Source organism: Ictidomys tridecemlineatus, chromosome 3, assembly GCF_052094955.1.
Source record: "Ictidomys tridecemlineatus isolate mIctTri1 chromosome 3, mIctTri1.hap1, whole genome shotgun sequence".
NCBI lineage: Eukaryota > Metazoa > Chordata > Mammalia > Rodentia > Sciuridae > Ictidomys > Ictidomys tridecemlineatus.
Genome location: NC_135479.1, coordinates 35536428 through 35557743, shown reverse-complemented (window position 1 = coordinate 35557743; position 21316 = coordinate 35536428). Strand labels below are relative to the sequence as shown.

The 21316-nt window shown below is 52.8% G+C and overlaps 1 long non-coding RNA gene across 4 annotated transcripts in view; it reads right to left on the bottom strand.

Annotated features, from left to right (window-relative positions):
- The window catches only part of LOC120884145 (uncharacterized), a 59610-nt gene that overhangs the window by 25769 nt on the left and 12525 nt on the right, over nucleotides 1-21316 (bottom strand). For 3 of the 4 annotated variants that reach the window (XR_013436176.1, XR_013436174.1, XR_013436175.1), the window contains exons 4-7: nucleotides 15124-19851; nucleotides 12072-14079; nucleotides 11860-11983; nucleotides 9667-11301 (exon numbers count right to left, since the gene is read on the bottom strand). This is a non-coding gene — a long non-coding RNA (uncharacterized LOC120884145). The remainder of the gene's footprint in view (nucleotides 1-9666; nucleotides 11302-11859; nucleotides 11984-12071; nucleotides 14080-15123; nucleotides 19852-21316) is intronic. The other variant, XR_013436177.1, reaches the window with a different exon arrangement.

Below are 21316 nucleotides of genomic sequence, written 5' to 3'. Positions count from 1 at the left end.
GGTCCTCCTCACAGGCTGGGAAACAATGGAGCCATCAGTCTATATTTGACCTTTGCCCCCAGAGCGTTTATGACTTATTCCTCTCCTCCACTGCCTGCTGCGATTCAGCCTTCAATCTCCCACCCCGTGCCCAAGAGCAGAGCTAGCCCTCCCCCTGCACCCTCCACAGCCTCTCTGGCCTCCCTCCTTCCTCCCCGCTCCTTCCTGTCTCCTTTCTCATGCTCTTTCCCTTGCCTCTCCCCCTCTTCATGTTCTCCACCCCAAATTTCATTTCTCTTTTCTTCCTCTCCCCCCAACCTTCTTCTTCTCCTCCTCCGCCTTTCCTTCTCAGTTTTCTTCTGCTCTTCTTACCATACTAATTTAGCCACTGGCTTGCCAGAGTTAGGTTGAGAACTCTTGGGAAATCTCAGCTTGCTCTCCTCGTTCCCTCCAAAGCTCTCAGGTCTCTTCCCCCTGCCTCTCTCTCTCTCTCTCTCTCTCTCTCTCTCTCTCTCTCTCTCATCCCCTGACACCACAGTGTCCAAAAGTGGTCATGAGTTGGCATAATGAAGACATGGGAAATAGGGGAGGTATTGTGACTCTTCATGGGATAGGAGGCCTAGGCAGTGAGGGTAATGTCACACAGACTCTGAGCAGGAACAAAAGATGGGGGGGGGGGATTCATCAAGAAGGAGCAGCTCTGGTATGTGGAAATAGAAAAAGAGCATGTATCCCAGCGTCAGAATAATCCAGAATCCAGTTCTCCTCGCCCACTAAATGAGTGACCTTGAGCAAGACATTTATCCTCTTGGAACCTCTTCTTGTCCTACAATGCGGGATTGGATCATGCCTGCCTTGACCTGGCTTGCAGAGTTGCTGCTAAGAATCAAGAAATACAGAGTGTGAAAGTGCACTGTAAACTGCAGAGCACTGTCCAAACACAAGGGAGGGATGTGCTATTTCTTCTGGAGTCTCATTTGACTGTCTTGCCCTTGTTCCTGCCACACCCATCCCTGCAGCAGGATGGAGGAAGTGGTGATCCCACAGACCTGTACAGTACCTTCCAGGGTAGAAAACTCGTTGATAGTCTTTCCACTGTTAACACAGCCCTACAGATAGAGGACATATCATCAGTGCCATTCCAATTAACATAGCCACTGAGGCTAAGTGACTGGCCCAGGGCTATATGCTAGGAAGTAATACAGCCCGGACTCAAGCCTAAATTTTCAGTCTACAAGTCCAGTGCTCTTCCCACCATCCTCTGGGGCTGCTCAGTTGCCCCTAAGAGCCTCAACAGCCCTGTCCCCTACTTATACACTTTACATGCCCATCTGTTGCCAGCTCCTTGGAAGGAGATCTAGTAGGCACTCAGTAATATTGTTTGCCAAGTGGATGAACGAATGCACCTCCCCACCTGATTGCAATATTGTCCCTGGGGCAAGGGTTTGGACGTCATAAAGGGTGACAACTTGGTCCTCTTCTCTAAGAACTCCAGAAGGCTGCTGCATGGCCACAGAGTGGGCTCTGGTCTCTGGCATGAGAGTCTCTCCTAGAAGAGGGGGTCCTGCCTGCCACCCCTCCACACACACATCCACAATGCTCAGCCCCTGCCCCCAGCCTGTGACAGCAGCCTTTGTAATGAATGACTCTGCAGTGGGGCCCAGCAAGAGGACAGGAGGGCACGAGACAAATCATAGCTGCCAGGCGCTAATCTTCCCCTGGGAAAGTCACCTCCACCCCCCTCATCCATCACTGGGCACTAGGCTGCCACCATACCCCCCCAACACATACCCAAGATAACCACTGGGCCCTATGGATGCGCGCAAGACACACAGAAGCCGTTTCAGCAGACGTGCGAGAGCTGTACTCAGGCCAGGCGACCCACACACAAAAGGCCATTAGTGCTCCAGTCCAGGCCTCTGCCGAGGCCCTCCCACCCTGGAAAAAGTCAAATCTGACCATTCAGATAAATCCTCTGAGCCACAGTTTTGTTTAATTGCCTTAGAAATATTTGTTGAGAATCTATTTCAAGTATAGCCATGCGATGCAAAGAACAGAGACCAAAGAACAGGATGGCATCCAAACAGAGTCTGTGAGCAACAGAAACAGGGCTGGGGCTGGGGCTGGGGCTGGGGCTTAGCGGTAGAGCACTCGCCTAGCACGTTCGAGGCCCTGGGTTCGTATCCCCAGCACCACATGAGAATAAATAAACAAAATAAAGGTATTGAGCCCAACTATGTCTAAAAATTAAATATTAAAAAAAAAGAAAAAGAAACAGACCAAGGGATGCGTGGAGGAAGGGACACAAGCCCTGAGAGAGGAGGGAGATGGAGCGACATAGAGGGATTCCTCCCAGGACAGCTTCATGAGGAGGACCTTGAAGGAGGGCCAGAGGCCACAAGAGACAGGAAGAAAGCAGCTGGGGAGAAGGGTTCATGGTGAGCTAGGGCAGACTGTGGAAGGAGAAGCCTGCATGGGAGAGAGGGCAAGGACTTGCACAAAGAAAGGGGAGGCTGAGACCTATCTGTTAAGCAGCAGGTTTAAAGTGCCAGGGCTCCCCACACCCACCCGTTCCCAAAAGACACACACACACACAAAATCCAGCTCCTGAAGAGGGAGCAGCCTCAGTCCCCACTGCAGATCGATTTCAAGGAGTCGTGTGCAGCCATGCGTACGTCTTCTCCCACCGCCCAGGCTATGGAGGCAGGGACCTAAATCCAATAACCACGCCACTGCGTAGCCACTCTGTGCACACACAGTCACCTTCCTGGTCAGCATTCATTGAGCACTGTATTGAGAAATTGGCACTCAGTGTCTCCCGCTAGACCCTAAGCCCCAGGGGGCATCAAATGATGCACAGCTGGGAATCACCAGAGCTTAGAAGCATGCTTTGTGCATAGTAGGTGTTTGTTTGATAGGTTTTTTTATTGAATGAATGGTGGCTCTCGTGGTCTCATTGAAGAGGCCTGTTATGCTATAACATAGGTATAAGTATTTACGACCACCACCATCCATTTAACAGAAGTGGAAACAGCCTAGGAGATTCAGTAATGTGCCCGCTGGTCATGCAACTAGTAAGTGGAGGGTCCTAGATCATCAAGCCCAGCTCTGTCACTACCATGTACAGTCTGTGTTCAAACTGCGAAGGAACAGCAACCCCACCTCTGACTTTCATATCTCTACAGTAATTGCTATGCTTCGAGGAGGTATAATATGAACTTCTCTCAAAATGTACATCATCATGAGCTACGACAACAAGGCACTAATCTATACATTCCTACGGTTATACACACTTTAAGAAAACCCAATGCAAACAGAAACACCCAATTTCTAAAGTAAATAAATCTAGGTGGGTTCTTCTGCTTTACAGAAAAAAAAATACTTGTACTAAAAAAAATTAAAATGTAAAGGATTCATCCAGGGATCTTCAAAGTTGCAGAATACTAGCCACTTCCTGCTTAACTCAGGAAGATGGGAAGGGGGGAGTGTGTGGGATGCTGTGTGCCAGGGCATCACCACCCTCTAGAGGAGGTGTTATGTCCATTTTAAAGATGAGAAAACTGAGGATTGGGTCTGGTGTTTGATCTTATTCAACACTATTTATTGAATCCTGCTCTGTGCTGGGAACCAGGGCAGGTCCCAGGGAATCAGATACCTGCAAGGTTCTCACCCATGTTTGCAGGGCTTGTATTTGAATGGAGAGAGCTAGATCATAAACAAGTGAGTGAATAAGTGAACATTTTTTTCAAGAAGGTTATACCAAGTGCTGTGAAGGAAATAATAGGGTGACAGGCTAGGGGGACTAAGCAGAAATGGAGAAGAATCCCCTTAATCCTTCAGCTAAAAACTGACAGACTTCCTATCTGATTCCCCAGCCCCAGAACGAAGGAAGAAAAAAGGAAAGAAGGGAGGGAGGCAGGCATTCACCCATTCCTACCACCCTACCTTGACACAAATCCCAACGGGAAGAGTAGCTGGAGATGCAAAATGAATTAGAAGCCATTGCTCACCAGAGACCCAGCTAGGTCAGCCCTGAAACCCGGACCCTAATACTCTGGGAAAACAAGAGTTTGACTTGCAAAACTTTGACCTAGTAAACCCGGTGGGTTTACTGGAGCGGGCTGGGTGATGTAGGCTTGGCAAGGTGAGGAGGCTCAGTGTGGGCCAAGAGCCAGATTGTGCAGGTTCAATTCCCGGCTCGGCTACCTCAGGGCAAGTAGCTTCAGATAGGTTGTTCAAGCGCTTTGTATGCCAGTTTCCTCATCTGCAAAATGGGTGTCATGATAGTACCCACCTCCAAGGGCTGGGAGGAGGATTAAATGAGATACTACCTATGCAAGGCTTCCTGATGGGCAGGAAGCAGCGAAAAGGCATGGGCATGTTGCATGGATAAAGGAGCTGGAGATATTCTGACGATGCAGACGAGGAAAGGAGGCGGCAGGGAGAAGAGAGAAGAGCAGAGGAAGAGGAAGCTTGTGTGCACAGAGCTACAAGGTTTCTGCTCAACTTCCCCCAAAGCTTAATAGATTTCTAAATGGATTTATTATCACCACCTATGAATTCTTTTAAAGGACCTAATTATAAAACACCAAACTAGCTAATTAGGTTTCCTGAGCTCGCCTTGACACAGGTGCAAACAGGCTCTCTGGATGGAGGCCCTGGCAAAGTCCGCAGAGCCAGCTCCAAATCGATGGGGGGCAGGACCTGCCTGTGGTCACACAATTAGGCCTATAATTGTAGGCCCCCTCCTGCCACTGCTGCTGCCGGAGTCACTGTGACCTGTCTTACAGGAAGGGTGGGAGCAGGGAGCCTGCAGAATAGGGGGTCAGCTTCCCTTTGTCCCCAATGGGCTCAGGGTTGAGAGCACCGGTGGGTGCCTCCCAAATCCAGCTCAGGAGGGGCCACGTGTCACTGAGTGGTAGCGGAATGGGCCTTTGGCATGCCTCCAGCCTGCCCTGCCAGGGGCAGGGACCACTACTAATGGATGCTGAGAAAATGCATGTGGACTCACCCACGATTGGAGGGATGGGTCACATTAAAGTGCCAGAGATGGCTGTGCCCATCCTCCACTAGCCTAGAGGGCCCTTGGGCGGGTGAGGGATGGAGGAATGAAACCCAGGCCTATAGTGTCCCCATCACCTGGGAACTTGTAAGAAATGCAAATGACTGGGCTCCACCTAGGGGTGGGGCCTTGCCAGCTCAGTTGAAAGGAGCCTTCCAGATGATTCTGAACAGGCCCCAAGAGGAGAACCACTGCTCTCCTGTATACAGGAGGAGGCCATTCATCACTGCCGCTGCCAATGGTGGTGCTTCTGTCCGAGACGGGTGTGCGTGGGGCCTGTTTCTTAAATTAAACTAAATGATGGCCATTAAGGGGGCAGCCCCTGGACATTATTAATTCTCCTTTAGCGCAAAGGGCTGGGTAGGAATTGGACAGCTGATGACAATCACCACATGCTTCACCCTTATTCCTCCACCACCCTTGTCATCGCCAGGGTCCTCTTTGGGCCCCTACCACAAAAGTCCACTTCTCTTTTCCTGTGTTGGTTCCCCCCCGGGGCTGAGGTTTGTGAACGTCCCCAAGCTCCTTACTACTGTCCCCTTCTCCCAGTCAGTCACTCTCTTGCTGGCTCAGTCTCCCATCCCCCGGACTCCTCTGCAGACATCCTAGGCCTCGGTGCCAAACCTGAAGCCAGGTCTAATAATAACATTAGGCAATATTGGGGCCAGGAGGGGGTGACACTATAATTATCCCCAAAGAATTCCTCAGTGGAATTTTCCTCCTCATGTTGAAGTGAGGCCAGAATGCAAATGCAACCTTTCTTCCCAGAAGCCTCCCTAGTAGACTAACTTTTCCCCCTGCACACCCAGCCTCCAAAGCAGAGGGCCTCGTATTTCATGGTTATTGTCTCCTGGCCAGCCTCTCTCAACTGGGCAAATTTTATGGAATTTTTTTCAGTGCATTTTTATAGTAACCCCAAATCCTCCAGAGCTGGCCACAGAGAGATCAAAGCCCCCACCTTCCCAGTAAGCCACCAGTTACCTCTCACCTTTGACAGTAGGAGAGACCTCCCTCCCTTCACAGACACACATTTCCAAATAACTGGAATGAGAACATAGATGTGCCTGTGTGAGCTTGTTTTGCCAACCTGAGAGCCTATCCAGTATGTCACTCCAGGGCCTCTCGGTTAAAGAGTCACCAGAAATAAACATTCAGAGTATAAGCCCAAAAAGGAAAAGAGTCATCGTCTTGTTAAACAACATGAGCTATGAAACGACGTTTTCCTTTTTGCCTAGGCTGCTAGGAAGCCCAGAGATCAGCTTTGCATTTAGTTGCAGAAGTTTTCATAACCTGATTTTTTTAAAAAAAAATAGATATCTTGGACTTTGTTGTCTGTTTTAATCCTTCTATTTAGCCCAGTGCAGTGGCACATGCTTGTAATCCCAGCGGCTCAGGAGGCTGAGGCAGAGGATCACAAGTTCAAAGCCAACCTCAGCAACTTAGCAAGGCCCTAAGCAACTCAGAGAGACCCTGTCTCTAAATAAAATACAAAAAGAAAAAGGGCTGGGGATGTGGCTCAGTAGTTGAGTGCTCCTCAGTTTAATCCCTAGTACAGAAGAAGACGAAGAAGAAGAGGAATCCTTCTATTCATGATCATGAACACGGGTTGGAAACCAGGAGAGGCCAAGAGCATCTCAGTCTCTCTACAGACACTAGGGGTATGAAGAGAAGGAACTGAGATGGAGAGTTAAGGAAGAAGGAACAGAGACAGTGGAGAGAGCTCGGGGCTCCCAGCTGGCCTCACCATCTTCCATTTCAACCCCATAGCCACAGGGCCTCTCCCCAGGAGTCTCCAGGCCCCTGCTTTAGACTTCAGTCTCAGGCAAAAGAAAATGAGGCAATCTGGGTTTCAGCTCCTTGGGAATGTACATTAGGCCATAGCTCGGGGACGAGGCTCCATGACACACTCCTAGAACTCACACAACTGAGATTCACAACTCATGTGCTGTGACTTAGGAGAAACCACTGTCCTTCTCTGGGCCTGGATCTCCTTCTGGGAGAAGGGGTGGAAGGGGCTGCATCAGTGGCTTTCAGATCCTGTTTCACAGAGCCAGAGGTTTCTGGGAGCTTCCTCAAGAGCCATGAAGGGGGTTTAGGAGAGAGCCAAGAAACGGTCCTAATATCCCCTCTATCACAAGAGCATATCCACTTCTACCAGCTTGACACATTAAATTTTCGGGTGAAATTGCATTTAATTAAAGTTAAATTTATTTAATGTTAAATTAAATTTTATTTAATTTTAAATAAAATTAAGGAGATAAATTTAAGCTGCAGGTGCTGCAGTTTTCAAAGGTATAGACCCTCCCCCGGCCCGGATCCAGACACCCACACCTCAGGAAGCCCACAGCCCAGGCCTACCCAGCTCTAACTACGGCAACCCAAAGTCCCAGGGCTCTGAACTTGGCAGATAAGGCTGCCTTTATCAGCTTTTCAACCTAGATAAGTCCACTTACCTCTCTGATCCTTGTTCCTACGTCTCTCAGATGGGGCATTGCCACCTATCACCTGGGGTCATGGTTAGGAGGAACAGAAACTATTCTTGGGAAGTACCTACTGATACACAATAGTGCTGGGGACACTCTCCCTCCCACACTCCCTGTGGGCTCAAACGAGGTTCATTCCCTCTGACCCAGAGGTGCCTGTGGGCAGCCCCAGCCCACCTTCTCATCCCATTACAGATCCTGAGTGCCAGGCCAAGTTCAGTGCAGCTCAACAAAGCTCTCATGGGTGGTCTTCAGGGGCTGAAGAAGCAAAGATGAGACAGAAAAGAGACCCCATGTTCTGGAAGCCCAAGGGTACTTGGGGAGAGATATTTACAACCAACCTTCAAAAGAAGGGACAGGGGCTGGGGCTGCAGCTCAGCGGGAGAGCACTTGCCTACTTGCTCGAGGCCCTGGGTTCCTTCTACAGGATCATAAAAAAGAAAAATAAACAAATAAAGAAGAAGAAGGAGGGGAGGAGGAGGGAGGGGTAAAGACAGGGGTGAAGGCAGAGTGGAACCGGACCATAGGTTACCTGGGTCAAGTCTTGCCCTTGCCACTAGGTAGCCAGGTGACCTTGTGCCAACCTTTCCTTTTTTATAAGACAGGGAAGAGAGGGCTTCAGACGATGAGGCTTACAGATGTGTCCAGTAAACACCTGGCACCGCACAGCGGTTCTGAGGATGGTGGTGGCATTATCATCCAGGCAGCCAGTTCCCTGTCCTCCAGGGGCTGACCCTTCCTCTGCAGGGTCAGGGTCTGAACAGTCCTGGGGGCCCTGGGCCTTGGGGTTAACCAGATGATCCTTCAATACACAAAGAAACCCCAAACAGCTTAACCTCCGCCAAGGCATGGAGGGCCCAGGCGCCTGGCGCAGGCTGGCCCCAGATCCAGTGCTCCATTATTGCGTCTGCAAATCCGTTAAAATTTCACACAATTTCCTGCACAGCAGTGGCTTCATAATGCTGGGAGCCAAGCCGGCCCAGTAATTGGGACTGGAGTGGGGTAGAGTCCAAAGCAATTAATCCAGCCTCCTTCCTTGTTTGCGCCAGGATAAGCCCTGACGGGGTGGAGAGTAATTGGAAAGGAGCGGCCTCCATCCCCAACTCCAAATTAATATTTTCCTGCCCTGATTTAATTCCGCCCGGGAACAGTGACACAGAGACACGCCGTGTCAAACGCTAAGTAATCTGCCACGAGCCACCTGAGGAGGAGGAAAGGACTTCTTTTCCTTTTCTTTGTGGCTGGTTGTGGGGGGAGTGGGGGGGGGAAGGGAGGTGGCAGCTAACCAGACAGAACCTCAGAAGCCAAGAGGCCCTTCCAAGGACATCTGTAGTCTCACCTCCCTCCCCATGCGGGAACATGCCACAGAGGAGTGGGGAAATCAGGGACTTAGGAAGGCAGGCGGACCTGAGTTCAAATCCCAGCTTTGCCACTTAGGAAATGCAGGACTCAGGGCAAGTCACCCAACCCCACTGAGCCCCAGTTTCCTCATCTGTAAGATGGAGATAAAAGAACTCATGATGAATGGTTGTTGTCAGGATCTACCACAACAAATAGAGCAGTGACTGCAGATGCTGCTGTTTCCTGTTATTCGAGGTTTTAGGGACCAGAATCCAAGCACCATACCAGGCCTGGAGAATCCCAAGATAAAATAGAATATGGGCATAAGGAGCTTGCATCCTGGTCCTGCATACCCAGGCTGGCACACCGAAGGCTCCCTGCCTTCTGCCAATGGTGTCCCTGGAGGTAAGGATCCATCCTCCACTAGAGCATCTCCACCCTTCCGGTTGCTGAAGCCTTTGCCTGTGCGGAGACCTCCTCTCTGGCCCCTCGCTGCCTCCTTATAACCCCAGCCCACGGGCTCCACCTCGGCTCTAGGGTCGGCTTGAGAAAGGGGTCCGAGTCAACACTCAGGAATCTGCAGATCTCTGCTGAAACCCTCCCTGTCTCAATGAGGCCCTTCCTCATTGGCTGGGTAGATTACCAATAGAAAGGATGGACCCAAACTTGTTCCCTGCTCTGGGGACATCAAACTAAGATACCAAGTATCCCACAATCCCTGAGGCCTGTGTAGCCTACGGGGGTGGGGGGAACCCTTAATAAAAGGCAGCACCATGGACAGAGAGAACAGAAAAGACCCACCTCACTGTGGGGCTCTGGAAGAGGTGCTGGGTGGGAGGGCAGAGGTTACCCACAGGGTGCAGGCTCCTTCATGGGCATGCTGGGACCCCTGCCCTCCGTCCCAGGATGCTCAGGAATACTTGAAGGCCACAGGCAGCAGGAATTTCATGGGCTCCCAGAGGCCAAGAAGCAGGGACATATGGTCCCTCACGTGTTTCTCCCTGTGGGGAAAAGAACACAAAGGCAGGGTCCAGGAGGAAGATGGTGCTTCCATGCACCCCCCAGGGGTTCCCCAAAGAAAATCATTCAAGCCAAAGCAGGGAGTTACCAGAAAACCATGTGTTCCACAAAACTGAAGGGAAACACTATGCAAATGTCACCCTGATGAGGAGAGGAGGGGGGAGAGGAACAGGAATAAACCAAACATTAAATCAAATCAGTGGGAGAATAATAGCTAAACTACCTACTTGTAGCGCTCAATTCTGCAGTCAATACGGTCAGGAATGAATGAACCGCCCGCTCAGAGCCACGTCTGAAATCAGTGTGTGCAGCACCCCCAGCTTCACCAGGGAGGCCAGCCCCAAGCGATCCTGCCCCACCCCCACGTCGCCCACCCACAGGGGCAACTGGGCCCTGGGAGGGGGCAGAGTGGGAGGAGCCCTGCACAGGAGCTGGGATGACATGGGCCAGTCAAGTCTCCTCTCTAAACGCCATGGAGCAGCAGCTGGAGGGGCTGGTGGGTGTGCAGGGGCACTGAGGCCTGGGTGGGGGTCAAGGGGTCCCATAGTGCAAAGGTAGGTATGAGCAGGTGGAATGAGCCCAGGAGAAGGGCGGGCCTGGAGGTGTTTTGCTGTCCTGGGGATGCAAAATGACAGTCGGGTTTGATTTAAGAAAATGGAACTGAAGAGGAACCACAGAGCGCTGCTAGGGAGGGAGGCAGCCAAGAAGGCGGGGAGGAGCCCCACGTGGCCTGATTGACGGGAGTGTGGGCGTGGCCTCATCCGCTCTCCTGCCTTCCCCGGAAAATTTGAAGTGGACGCTTGGTCTATGCTTTGGGAATTGGGTACACGTGTGACACCTGGCTACGGCGTGGGCATCGGGAAGAGCAGATGCTGAAGAGCGTCCAGCTGCAGCCAGGTCCCGGGTACATGGCAACAGTGGGCAGAGGACCCAGCCAACTCCTCCCTGTTACTTCATTCGAGGGGCATTTGTGGATGGGGTGACCACAGAGTGGGCACAAATGTGGCATAGCCCTGCCCCCAATCAAAGGCCATCAGAGAAGACATAGAAAACGTATCAATTCAGCTGGGTGCGGTGGCACAGGCCTGTGATCCCAGCAGATAGGGAGGCTGGGCAGGAAGAGCAAAGCCAGCCTCAGCCACTCAGCAAGACCCTGTCTCTAAATAAAATATAAAAAAGGGCTGAGGAAGTGGCTCAGTGGTTAAGTGCCCCTGGGTTCAATCCTCTGGACCAAAGAAAGAAAAGATGTCAGTTCAAGAACACAGCACAAATTCTGTGTGCCAGGGGAGGTTTTAGGCGGAGAAGGGAAGTCTTGCCAGAGCCTCTTCAGAGAGCTGGGTTGGGGCCAGTACTTACACTTTTTCACTCCATCCCCAGAAATGGATCAGACAATAGGGGATTGGCTCCGGGTCACAGCTGGGAAGGAGCAGAGCTGGATGTGAAGCACATCTGTCCATCACTTCAGAGACCAGCTTGTCACCACCCACTTGGTGCAAACCCTGCCATGCTTAGGTGGGGGTGGGGGGCTGCTGTAGGTGGAGAAGCCATGCACTTTCCCTTTGCCTGGGCAGCCTCAGTCTACACTGCTGTCCCCAGGATCCCCTGACATGTGAAGGACCCTTCACCCCCAGCCCTACCCTTTATCCCAGCTGTCCCCAAAGTTCCACACATGACTTACAGGCAGAAGAGTCTCATCTACTCTGCCCTCACCCTGCCCACTGCCCCTGCCCCTAATCTTGGGGACTTCAGTGAACAACTCTGGCAAATCTATCTCTTTAGAAACAATACTTCAACTTTTCTTTGGAGCCTCTCCTACTATATATCATCCATGTGGTTCTGCAGATGCAGAGCCCACTCCTGGCTAGGGATGGTGGAGGGCTGAAATCCTCCCTCTGCCCCCAGCTAGGGTGGTTGATTCATGAGCAGACATGTGACCTAAGCTGGACCCGTAAAATTCAGTCTTGGAAATCTTACTATTACTAATAGAAGGGAGATGCTTCCTTTCTCCAGGTTGCTGAACCATCAGAACAGGGACCTAGTGCTACTGGCAGCCATCTTGTCTCCATGAGGAGAGATCATGCCTAAGAAAGCAGTCAGCCTAGAAGAAGACAAGAGCTGAGAGATGAAGACAAATCCCCAACATCATCACTTGAAACTTCCAAATTACAATGCAGTTGAAGACTCACCTGGCCTCATCAGCAGTCAATAACTTATTTTGCTTAAGTCAGTTTGAGTGTGTGGGTTTCCATCAGCCTCCTTCCCACACCAATGTAGAATCAACAGCTTGTGAGAACCATGCCAGTGGGTTAACCTTGCCCACTCTAATCCCCTGGAAGGCATCTCAGATGGGCTGAGCAAAAACCTATCTTTGACAGTCAGAGAAACTGAGTCCCAGATTAAAGAAGCAGCATATCCAGTTCAGGGCCAAACTTGGATTTGAACCCAAGACTTAAGACTCTTGCTCCTTCTGGATCATCACGTGATCCATATTGTCCAGTTCAGGAAGAGGTTTGTATCAGAGTATATTTGAGTGTTTCTGTGTCTCCAGATAGTGCGGCCCCTAAGAGCCAGACTTGTGCCATTGATATCCAAGTCAGTGCAGTGGGTCCCGCACAAAGGACCCCTAGACATCAAGCAGGCTTTCTGAAGATGCCACTCGGACACGTGCAGAGCTTGGTGGCAATGCAGCTCTGGAAACAACATGCTGTGTGTCCAGGGGATAGAATTCAACCTCTCTGAGAGTCGGGCTGATGTGAGCTTGAACACAAGAACAATACCAGCCAAAGAGGAAAATGACGTGAGTTCTCTTATGTAAGAAAGTCCCATACTTGCAGTCTAAATTTCCCCTCTGCATTTAGAGGATAAAGGACCATTTTAGAGAAGGATTCTGATTGTTAGAGCAGATCCCTGGAGGATGCAGGGTGGGTGTCTGCAGGTTCCCGAGCAGGGAGGCAGAAACAAGGAGACAGTCCCCACTGAAGGACCCGGGGGCAAGGCCAGGGGCTCAGAGTGGGTAGGGGAAGCAGTAGGTGGCCGGCCGTGGAGAGGCATGTGTGTACTAGGTGGCCCAGCTCTGTAGGACAGCAGCCCCGTTCCTCCCTGCCTGGGCCAAACAAGACCCCAGACCAAGCCTGGAGGGCGCAGGACAGTGTACTACAATGCCCCTGGGTTTCTCTTTGACCGTCCCTGCAGGCTCTCTCCTGGGTGTCCATCCTGCAGGACAAGTGCACTTCCCACCCCTCGGACATTGAATTGAGAACATGACACATTTTGGTGAACAGAAGGGACATGTTCCACGTCCAAGCAAAACCGTCAGGAGGGTCATGTGCCTGCACCATGGTTCCCGCTCTCTTCCTTGCCATCAGAAGAACACGTCTCAGGTGGGGGCTCCTCTTCAGCGTGGACCCCAGAATGGAGAGGAACAGAGCAGAGCCTCAGCAACTTGGCAAGACCTTGTCTCAAAGTGAAAAATAAAAAGTATAGTCCAATGGTAGAGCATCCCCAAGTTCAGTCCCCAGTGCCAGAGAAGGGAGGGAAGAAGGGACAAGAGTTGACTAACACAGAGGACAATATTCGTAGCTTTAAGACCACCTCTGACAACCCAGGGGGGAGGTGACAGATAGGTGTCTTCAGATCAGCAGGCTCTGTGCGCAAGAGTCCCATGGGGAACCTATTTAAACACAGGGCTGGGGATGTAGCTCCGTGGCAGAGCACTTGCCTAACGTGCAAGGCCCTGAGGTCCATTCCCAATGCTGATAGGTAGATTGGTAGATTGATTAATAGATAGATAAGAGTGCAGATTCCCACATCCCATCTCAAGAGATCTGTAGGCAGTTCATCTAAGAATGGGCCCAGCTCTTCGTCATTTTTACGAGTCCTGGAGATGACACACAGACTGGAGTCCTGGAGATGACACACAGATGGGCTGCCCACAGACCACCCTTTCAGACACCTGATCCAATGAGTCCAATCTTTTTTTTTTTTTTTTTTTAATCCAGAATAATGTCCAGAGAGGCAAAGCCACATTCCAAAGGCCACACAGCAAGGATCACTGGAACAAACTCCTCCTTTTGGGAAGGCAGAAGGGAAATGAGAAACTCACAGACTAAAAATGCAGCTCCAGAGAGACACCAGCAGAAGCCAAGGAATTCTAGTTGAGCAGGGCTGCAGGGTCCCAACTGAGCAGGGACTGCCCTGGAAGACAGAAGACGGTGAGAAGGGAGTCAGATGACAGAGTGGGAGACTACAGGAAGGAGAGAGAAAAAAAATAAATAAAAATAGAAGGGGAAAAAAAAAAAAAAGAAAGTCCTCCAACCCTGGTGAGCCCAAACATCCCCAGCATGGCTGCAGAAGCTGCCCCGGCCCTCTTCGATTTTGATGTACAGTTTGAAACAAATCAATAGCGGTATAATAATACTCAGCACGCTGTGTAATTTTTATATCATTAGTTTTCATTTTCCGCTCCCCATGCATCAAAAAACTTACAACGGGCTCGTAAAGTTTATTTAGTATTCCATGAATTCCTAATCAGTTTCATTTCATAATGATTCAGGAGCCGCCCGCTGCCTGGGCCCCCGTGTCAAAAAATCGATAAAACCAACACAGTTTTCCTGATGGCGGCTGCAAAAGGATCTATTGTAGGGGAATTATGATTTATGCCCTGGCCTGAACCACGAGCAGCAGCCTCTACCCGTGGCTCAGGGCTGAGGTCTTCGCCAATAATGATTTATGCACCTTCTGGTGGCCCCACCCTGGCTCTTCAAGCCCCCTGACACTGGGGGGTGGGGGTGGAGGGGAGGGCCCATGCAGGAGGAAAGGAGGAAGGGGAAGGGGAGGGGAGGCCCACTGAGCATCGCTGCGTGGGCCCCCTGTTCCTGTGTCCACCCACTTTCCAGGCAGGACGGAGCAGAGAGGCCCCCAACAGGTAGAGGGAACAGGACGGGGACAGGTGTGTGGGTGAGCAGGGCTGACCCTGGCTCAGGTGGACCCTGTGGGATGCAGACACCATAGGCCCCTGCACATCCTGAGATTGGAATGGAAGCTTCCTCGGCTCCCAAGAGGGAACAGGGAAGGGACCCCATCTCTTTTCCACGAGCTGCTTCACTTGGCTTTCAGCACCCACCACCGCCACCCAGAGCTCCCACCCCTTCCTCCACTGGTGGTGATGAATAGGCCTGGGAGACACGTTAATGGGATGGGCATTAAGTCCAACAATTGGTTTAATTAACAGCGGCTAACCTGCTGGGATAGAGAGATCTCAGGTGACTCCGCAGGGGAGGGAACGCCCGGGTGTGACCTGCAGCCAGCTGGGGCCACCAGTACGCACGCAGCACGCACTGCACACCGCCAGTGGATTGGTCCGTCTCTGCCTGGTGTCTGGGGAAGGCTGGGGACTCCATCTAGATGGGCTGAGAGGGACGGAGATTCCGGAGCGAGGTCCTGGAGGGCCTCTGTCCTGAGCCAGAGCTGCCGCCAGTTAGAAGGCGGCTTCCTTCCCCCGCATTTGGTTTTTCCGCTCACCCACCACACATCCAGGAGACACCTCCAGCCACCACTTACATGTGGCTCAGAGAGAAGGGGCTTGCCCCATATCATGCAGGTAGAGTGTCAGGGTCCCATCTAGGTTCTCCAGGTGCCTGCCCCACTGTGTCCCAGCGGTCCCCAGCCTCCTGGCCCATGCCCCTCTCCCTAGGCCCCGACGGAGGAGACAGGGAACAGACCCTCCCTCCATCCCCACTCCTCACCCCATGGACACAGCAGCGTGGAACGAGCTCAGACTTTAGGGCCAGCCCTGGATTCGAATCCTGGTTTCCTCCACTCACCAGCAGAATGCCCTTAGGTTAACTCACCTTTCTGAGTCTGATTTTCCTCCCGTGTGAAATTGGAGTCATCATTTCTGTCCCACAGATAGCGACAAGTCAAAAGAGCACCATACAGAAATGACCCACCCCCAGAAAGGTCCTGACACAGGCTTCCTGCGCCCCCCTGATCCCCCAGGGTCAAAGCCTTACTTCTCCCCTACATAGTGTTGGGAATGAAAAGGGGCATCTGGATCTGTCCCCCTCCTCCCAGGGTAAAATCAGGAAACCAAAACCCAGACACGACTGGCCTCTGTGGATGGGGCAGAGCCACGGTTCACGGTGGTGGCTGAAGGAAGTGGGCCAGCTCATCTCTGTGAATCGGAGCCAAAGCTCCCACAGGGCCTCAGTGTCCCCTCAGTCCCCCCCCAGGACAGAGCTGAGTCCTCCTGAGGCTGACATCTGGTGGCCCATTGTCCTAGGAAAAAGTTGCTGCCCCTGGTCCGGAGTCAGGGGGTGGGAGGGGGCAGGGGGAGAGTGAGGGCCCCTGGAGCTGAGGTGGAGAAGGGGAGGGACCCTGGGCTTGAGAGGTCCCACCTGCCCCCCAGAAGGGACACAAAGGAAGCTGGGCCTTCTCCCCCACCAGCACCCAGTGCAACAGAGTCCAAAATTCTCCCCCTGTGGAAACAGAGACCTGGGGCCCAGCCACCCCCCCAAACCTGGAGCTTTGCCTTCCCCTGCCCCAGGGGGTCAGCACCCACAGCTCCAGGGTCAGGCCTCTCCCAGGTCTCTTTCCTGCTGGCTGCTTCTGCCTTCCTGCCTCAGTTTCTCCCAGTGGGTTTCCTGTGCTTTTGCTTCCCCCATGGGGGGGGGATGGGGGGGCAGATACAAACTTCATCCACGAGGCCTGAGGGGCTCTGATCCTCCCACCCTGCAGGGTGAACAGCCTCTGTCCCCTGCTCCCCTTCCTGCTGCCAGGTCCCCCTTTGTCCCCTCAGCTGGTCTATCACCCCAGTGCTGAGTGACAGTCCTACTAGGAAGGAAGCAAAATGGGACAATTGCTGACCAGTGGCTGACCCAGACCCAGGGCTGGACATCCACGGGCTAGTCCTTCAGGGTGACTGCCAGCCGGGATCACCTGAGGAACGTGAACTAGAAGCAACCATCCAGCTCCCCACCCCCTTCCTCAGACTCCTGCGCACACACAAGGCCTCCAGAACCTCCTTCGTTAGCTCCCACTCCCTCTGTCTCCATCCCTGAGCTCAACTCTGCCAGAGACCTGGGTCATCCAGGCCCCTTGGCTGAGTCAGGGGCTTGGGTCCAGCTGCATTAGCCCCTTGATGAAAGGGAACAAGTTGGCGGGCTTGGTAGTGCACACCTGTCATTCCAGCAGCTCAGGAGGCTGAGGCAGGAGGATCACGAGTTCAAAGCCAGCCTCAGCAAAGGCAAGGCACTAAGCAACTCAGGGAGACCCTGTCTCTAAATGAAATACAAACTAGGGCTGAGGATGTGGCTCAGTGGTGGAGTGCCCCGAGTCCAATCCCTGGTACTCCCCCTCCAAAAAAAAAATGAAAGGGAACAAGTCCAGCCCAGGATCTCGGGGCCTTGGCAGTGTCACCTGTGAAATGGGCCCAATGAGAGACTCCTTGTCAAAGATGAGGGCCACGGCAGGACAATGTGCTGTGGGATTGCAACTCCTTATTGAGTAATCCTCTGATGTCATCACTGATGGTATTGCATAATCACTGATGTCAGTTCCCAAGGCTTTGGGACCAAGCAAGGACCCCTCCAAGTGGTGACCATACCTCATACTAAGCTCCCAGCTGGCGGTCATTGGATGTCAAACTCATATAGGGGACAGAGATGGTCACAAAGAAAATGGAAAAGCAGAGAGTAGGACCTATGGCATGTATGTCCTGTGGCAGTGATGGTGTCACCAAAGGAGGAAGGGGGACTCTGGGGTCAGAGAGCCTGAGTTTGGGGTGAAGCTGGCCACCCGCCAGCAGAAGGGCATCGGACAATGTACTTAACTTCTGGGAATTGCCAGCGTTCGCTTGTAGAAGCAATGATGACCCTGCACTCCCAGGAGTCCCCTCTGGATTCAACTAGAAGTAACAGAATGAAGGGAACAAGAGATGGAAAACTTTGAGGGCAGAAACAGGGTTTCTTTGCAGCCAGGGGATTGTCTTCCTGTGTGACTTTCTGCAAGTTACCTAACCTCTCAAAGCCAAATGGTCCTTGCCTGGTTTTGTTTTTTTGGTACCGGGGATTGAACCTAGGGACTAAACCACATCCCCAGCGGTTTTTTTTTTTTTTTTTTTTTTTAGACAGGGTCTCGCTAAGTTGCTGAGGCTGGCTTTCAATTTGGGGCCCTCCTACATCAGTCCGAAGTCTTGGGGATTACAGGCATGTGCTACCGTGGCCCTTTTTATTTTTCTTTTGAGACAGGATCTTGCTCAATTGCTTAAGACCTTGCTAAATTGCTGAAGTCAGCTTTGAACTCGTGATCCTCCTGCCTCAGCCTCCCAAGCTGCTGGGATGAAGGGGTGCACCACCGTACCCAGCTTTGTGCTTACCTGTAGAGTGGGAGTGCTGTCACCCTCCCTCAGTACCATGCTCCTGGGGCACAGGGCTGCTCCCTCCCACCTTCTGGGATGACCATGACAGTAACCTACACCTCCTGGGTGGGTCCATGTGCCAGGCGCTTGGCTAATTGCTATAGCATGGATCTCATTGAGTGTTCACACCACCCATGAGACAGGTTTCTCCTCATCCCCATTTTACAGATGAGGAGACTGAGACACAGGAAGCTGAGTGACTTGTCCAAAGTCACTCTGCTCACAGGTGCTGGGGGTTGGAATAGAAGTTTTTGAATCAGGAGGCTCTGAACTTGACCTGGCACCCGCAGAATCCGAGATAATCCATTGATCCAAATACGGTTTGTTAGGTGCCTGCAGAGGTCAACCTGACAATCCCCCTGCTTCCTCAAAGGCCCATCCTCACCCTTTCCCAAGCAGATTGTGAGTGAGGCGTGCCTGAGCTCATGACAGGTCCCTGAGCATGCTGGGGAGGATGTCACCACGGCCTGCCTGCATCCTGCCACCTGGGCACTAAGGATCCGCACTCTTCCCAAAAGACTTACTAAGTCCTTTGGCTTCAGGGACAGTCCTGGGCACCTCTCACTTCCACCCAGCCACCCACCCCTAATCTAGCCACACCCTCTGGAGAGGGCCAGAAGTGAGGTCAATGGCCATTTTCCAATGGGGGGCCCAAGGCCTAGACCTGTCCACAGGAAAGCCTAGCTTTGTCGTCACCAGGCCTGGCCCCCTGCCCTAGTCCTGCATTCCTCAGCCACATGGTACGGAGCACAGAAGTTCCTGAATCTTCCTGAGCCTCAGTTACCTCCTCTGTACAATGGGATTGATCATCCTGATTGTCGTGGGGTTTAGATGTCACAGTGGGGCTGTGACCATGCTCCTGGGGCACATGGCGAGCTCCCAACAGTGCTGCTTCCCTCCTGCTTCTCTCCTCCCAGACTTAAGGCACTCATTCCATCCACCAAGAAACCCTGAACCCAGCCGTCTTCACACAGCCTCCTCTTCCTCCTCCAGGCTAGCCTCTGTGATCACTCCCCGCTGAGAGGGCAAAACCAGGGGTACGGCCACACACACCCCTTCCTCTCACCCTCCCCCCAGGACTGGATGAGGCCGTTGAGGGTGAAGTCAGTTCCAACAGGGTGAGCAGAAGTGGGGGGGCCCACAGCGAGGATTGGGCTGTGTCTGAGGGTCAGAGGGTCCACCTCCCAGGTCTCCCATGTGGCCTGCCAGGGTCTGTGGTGGGGAGACACACTATGTCACATGTAAAAGGTGATAGATCATGCGCTCCTCCACTTTATGGATGAGCAAACTGAGGCCTCATAAGGATAAGAGGCTTAGCCAGAGCTGGGAGGGGTCTAGCCCCGGCTGCAACTGCCAGTCCACCCCCCAGTTAAAAGAAGGGAACTATTTTGCTTCCTGCCTCAGAGTCCACACGCTCACTGTGGGCACGATGACCTTGTCCTGTGGATGGGAGCCAGGTGCCATGCAGAGACCAAGGCTGTTGGCCTCCAATCCCAAACCCTAATCCAGCCTTGGCTCAAACCAGGGTAGCTGCTCCTCCAGGGCAGGTCCTGCGGAGGAGAACAGACATTTCATTGCTTTTGTGTCTACACAGCTGCAGGTCAGATCACCAAACACTGAGCACCATTACAACCCAAGCCACGGTGCTACCAAAATATCACCAAAACCAACCTAGGGGCCTCCATGCAGTATCGGTGACCTGCATATCCCCTTTTCACAAGTGGGGACACTGAGGCTCAGAGAGGGCCCACAGAGAGGTCGTGGTGAACCACAGCCCACGTGGGTCTGGCCAGAAAGCCCCAGACCTTCTCTAGCCAGGCGCTGACACAGTGCATGGGGCCCACACCAGAGGTGCCTCTACCCGCTGTGGTGAATGGGACCCTGGGTACCAGCTTCCTTCCCCGGCCCTTCCCTCAGCCCCTTCCGGCTCACTTTCCCTGGAGAGTCCCCCAGAGACCCGTCACAAGCTCCAAGAATGGCCCCCACCCAGTGTCGCCCTGCACTGGCTACTCCTGGGTCTGGTTTTGACTTGTGCACATGTAGGGGTTTCTGGAGTATGTGCACGTGTGTGTGTGTGTGTGTGTGTGTGTGTGTGTGTGCATGTGTGCGTGTGTGTGTAAGCGTCCACCCACACATGTCTGCCCATGGGCCAGAGCCCCTCACAGGCTCACCCCAACCCTCTCCTCACCCCCACCAACTTCCTCTCTTTCCCGTTCTCTCCCCTTTCTCCTCCCTCTCCTTCCTTTCTTCGCTCTTGACTCTCCCTTTCTCTCTCTCAGTTCTCGCTCCCTTTCTGATGCTGAGGTAACTGAGCCTCACCCTCTTGGCCATCCACCAGGAGGCCAGGAGGCTCCTCTGCAGATATTCCGAGGGTGGAACAAGCGCAGCAGCTGAGTGAAGGCCGCTGACCAGGACTCCCAGGCCAAGTCTGGGCCCAGCCAGCCTTCCAGCTGTTCTGGGGTCTCAGGGGGAGCTGCTTTCCTACCTGCACCTTCTGCCTGGACCTCGGGCCTTTTCCAAACTGCTCTGTTCCCTTCTCAGGGCTCTGCCTGCCCACCTGCCCCTGACCTGCTGGCCGCCCGGCCTTCCTTCCTCTCCACCATGTGTGTTCTCCCTCCCTCTCTCTCCCTCCTCCTCTCTCTCCTGCTCTTGTCTCCCTCTGTCTCTCTCTCCTTCTCTGTCTCTCCCCCTTTCTCTCTCTCCTTCTCTGTCTCTCCCCCTTTCTCTCTCTCTCCTGCTCTTGTCTCCCTCTCTCTCCCTCTCCCTTTTTCTCTCTCCCTCTCTCTCCCTCCTCCTCTCTTTCTCTCCCTCCCTTTCTCTCTCTCCCTCTCTCTCCTTCCTCCTCTCTCTCTCTCTCTTTTTCTCCTGCTCTTGTCTCCCTCTCTCCCTCTCTTTCTCTCTCTCTTTCTCCCTCTCTCTCCCTCCCTCCTCCTCTTCTCTCTCTCTCCTGCTCTTGTCTCCTTCTCTCTCTCTCCCTCTCTCTCTCCTCTCTCTCTCTTGCTCTTATCTCCCTCC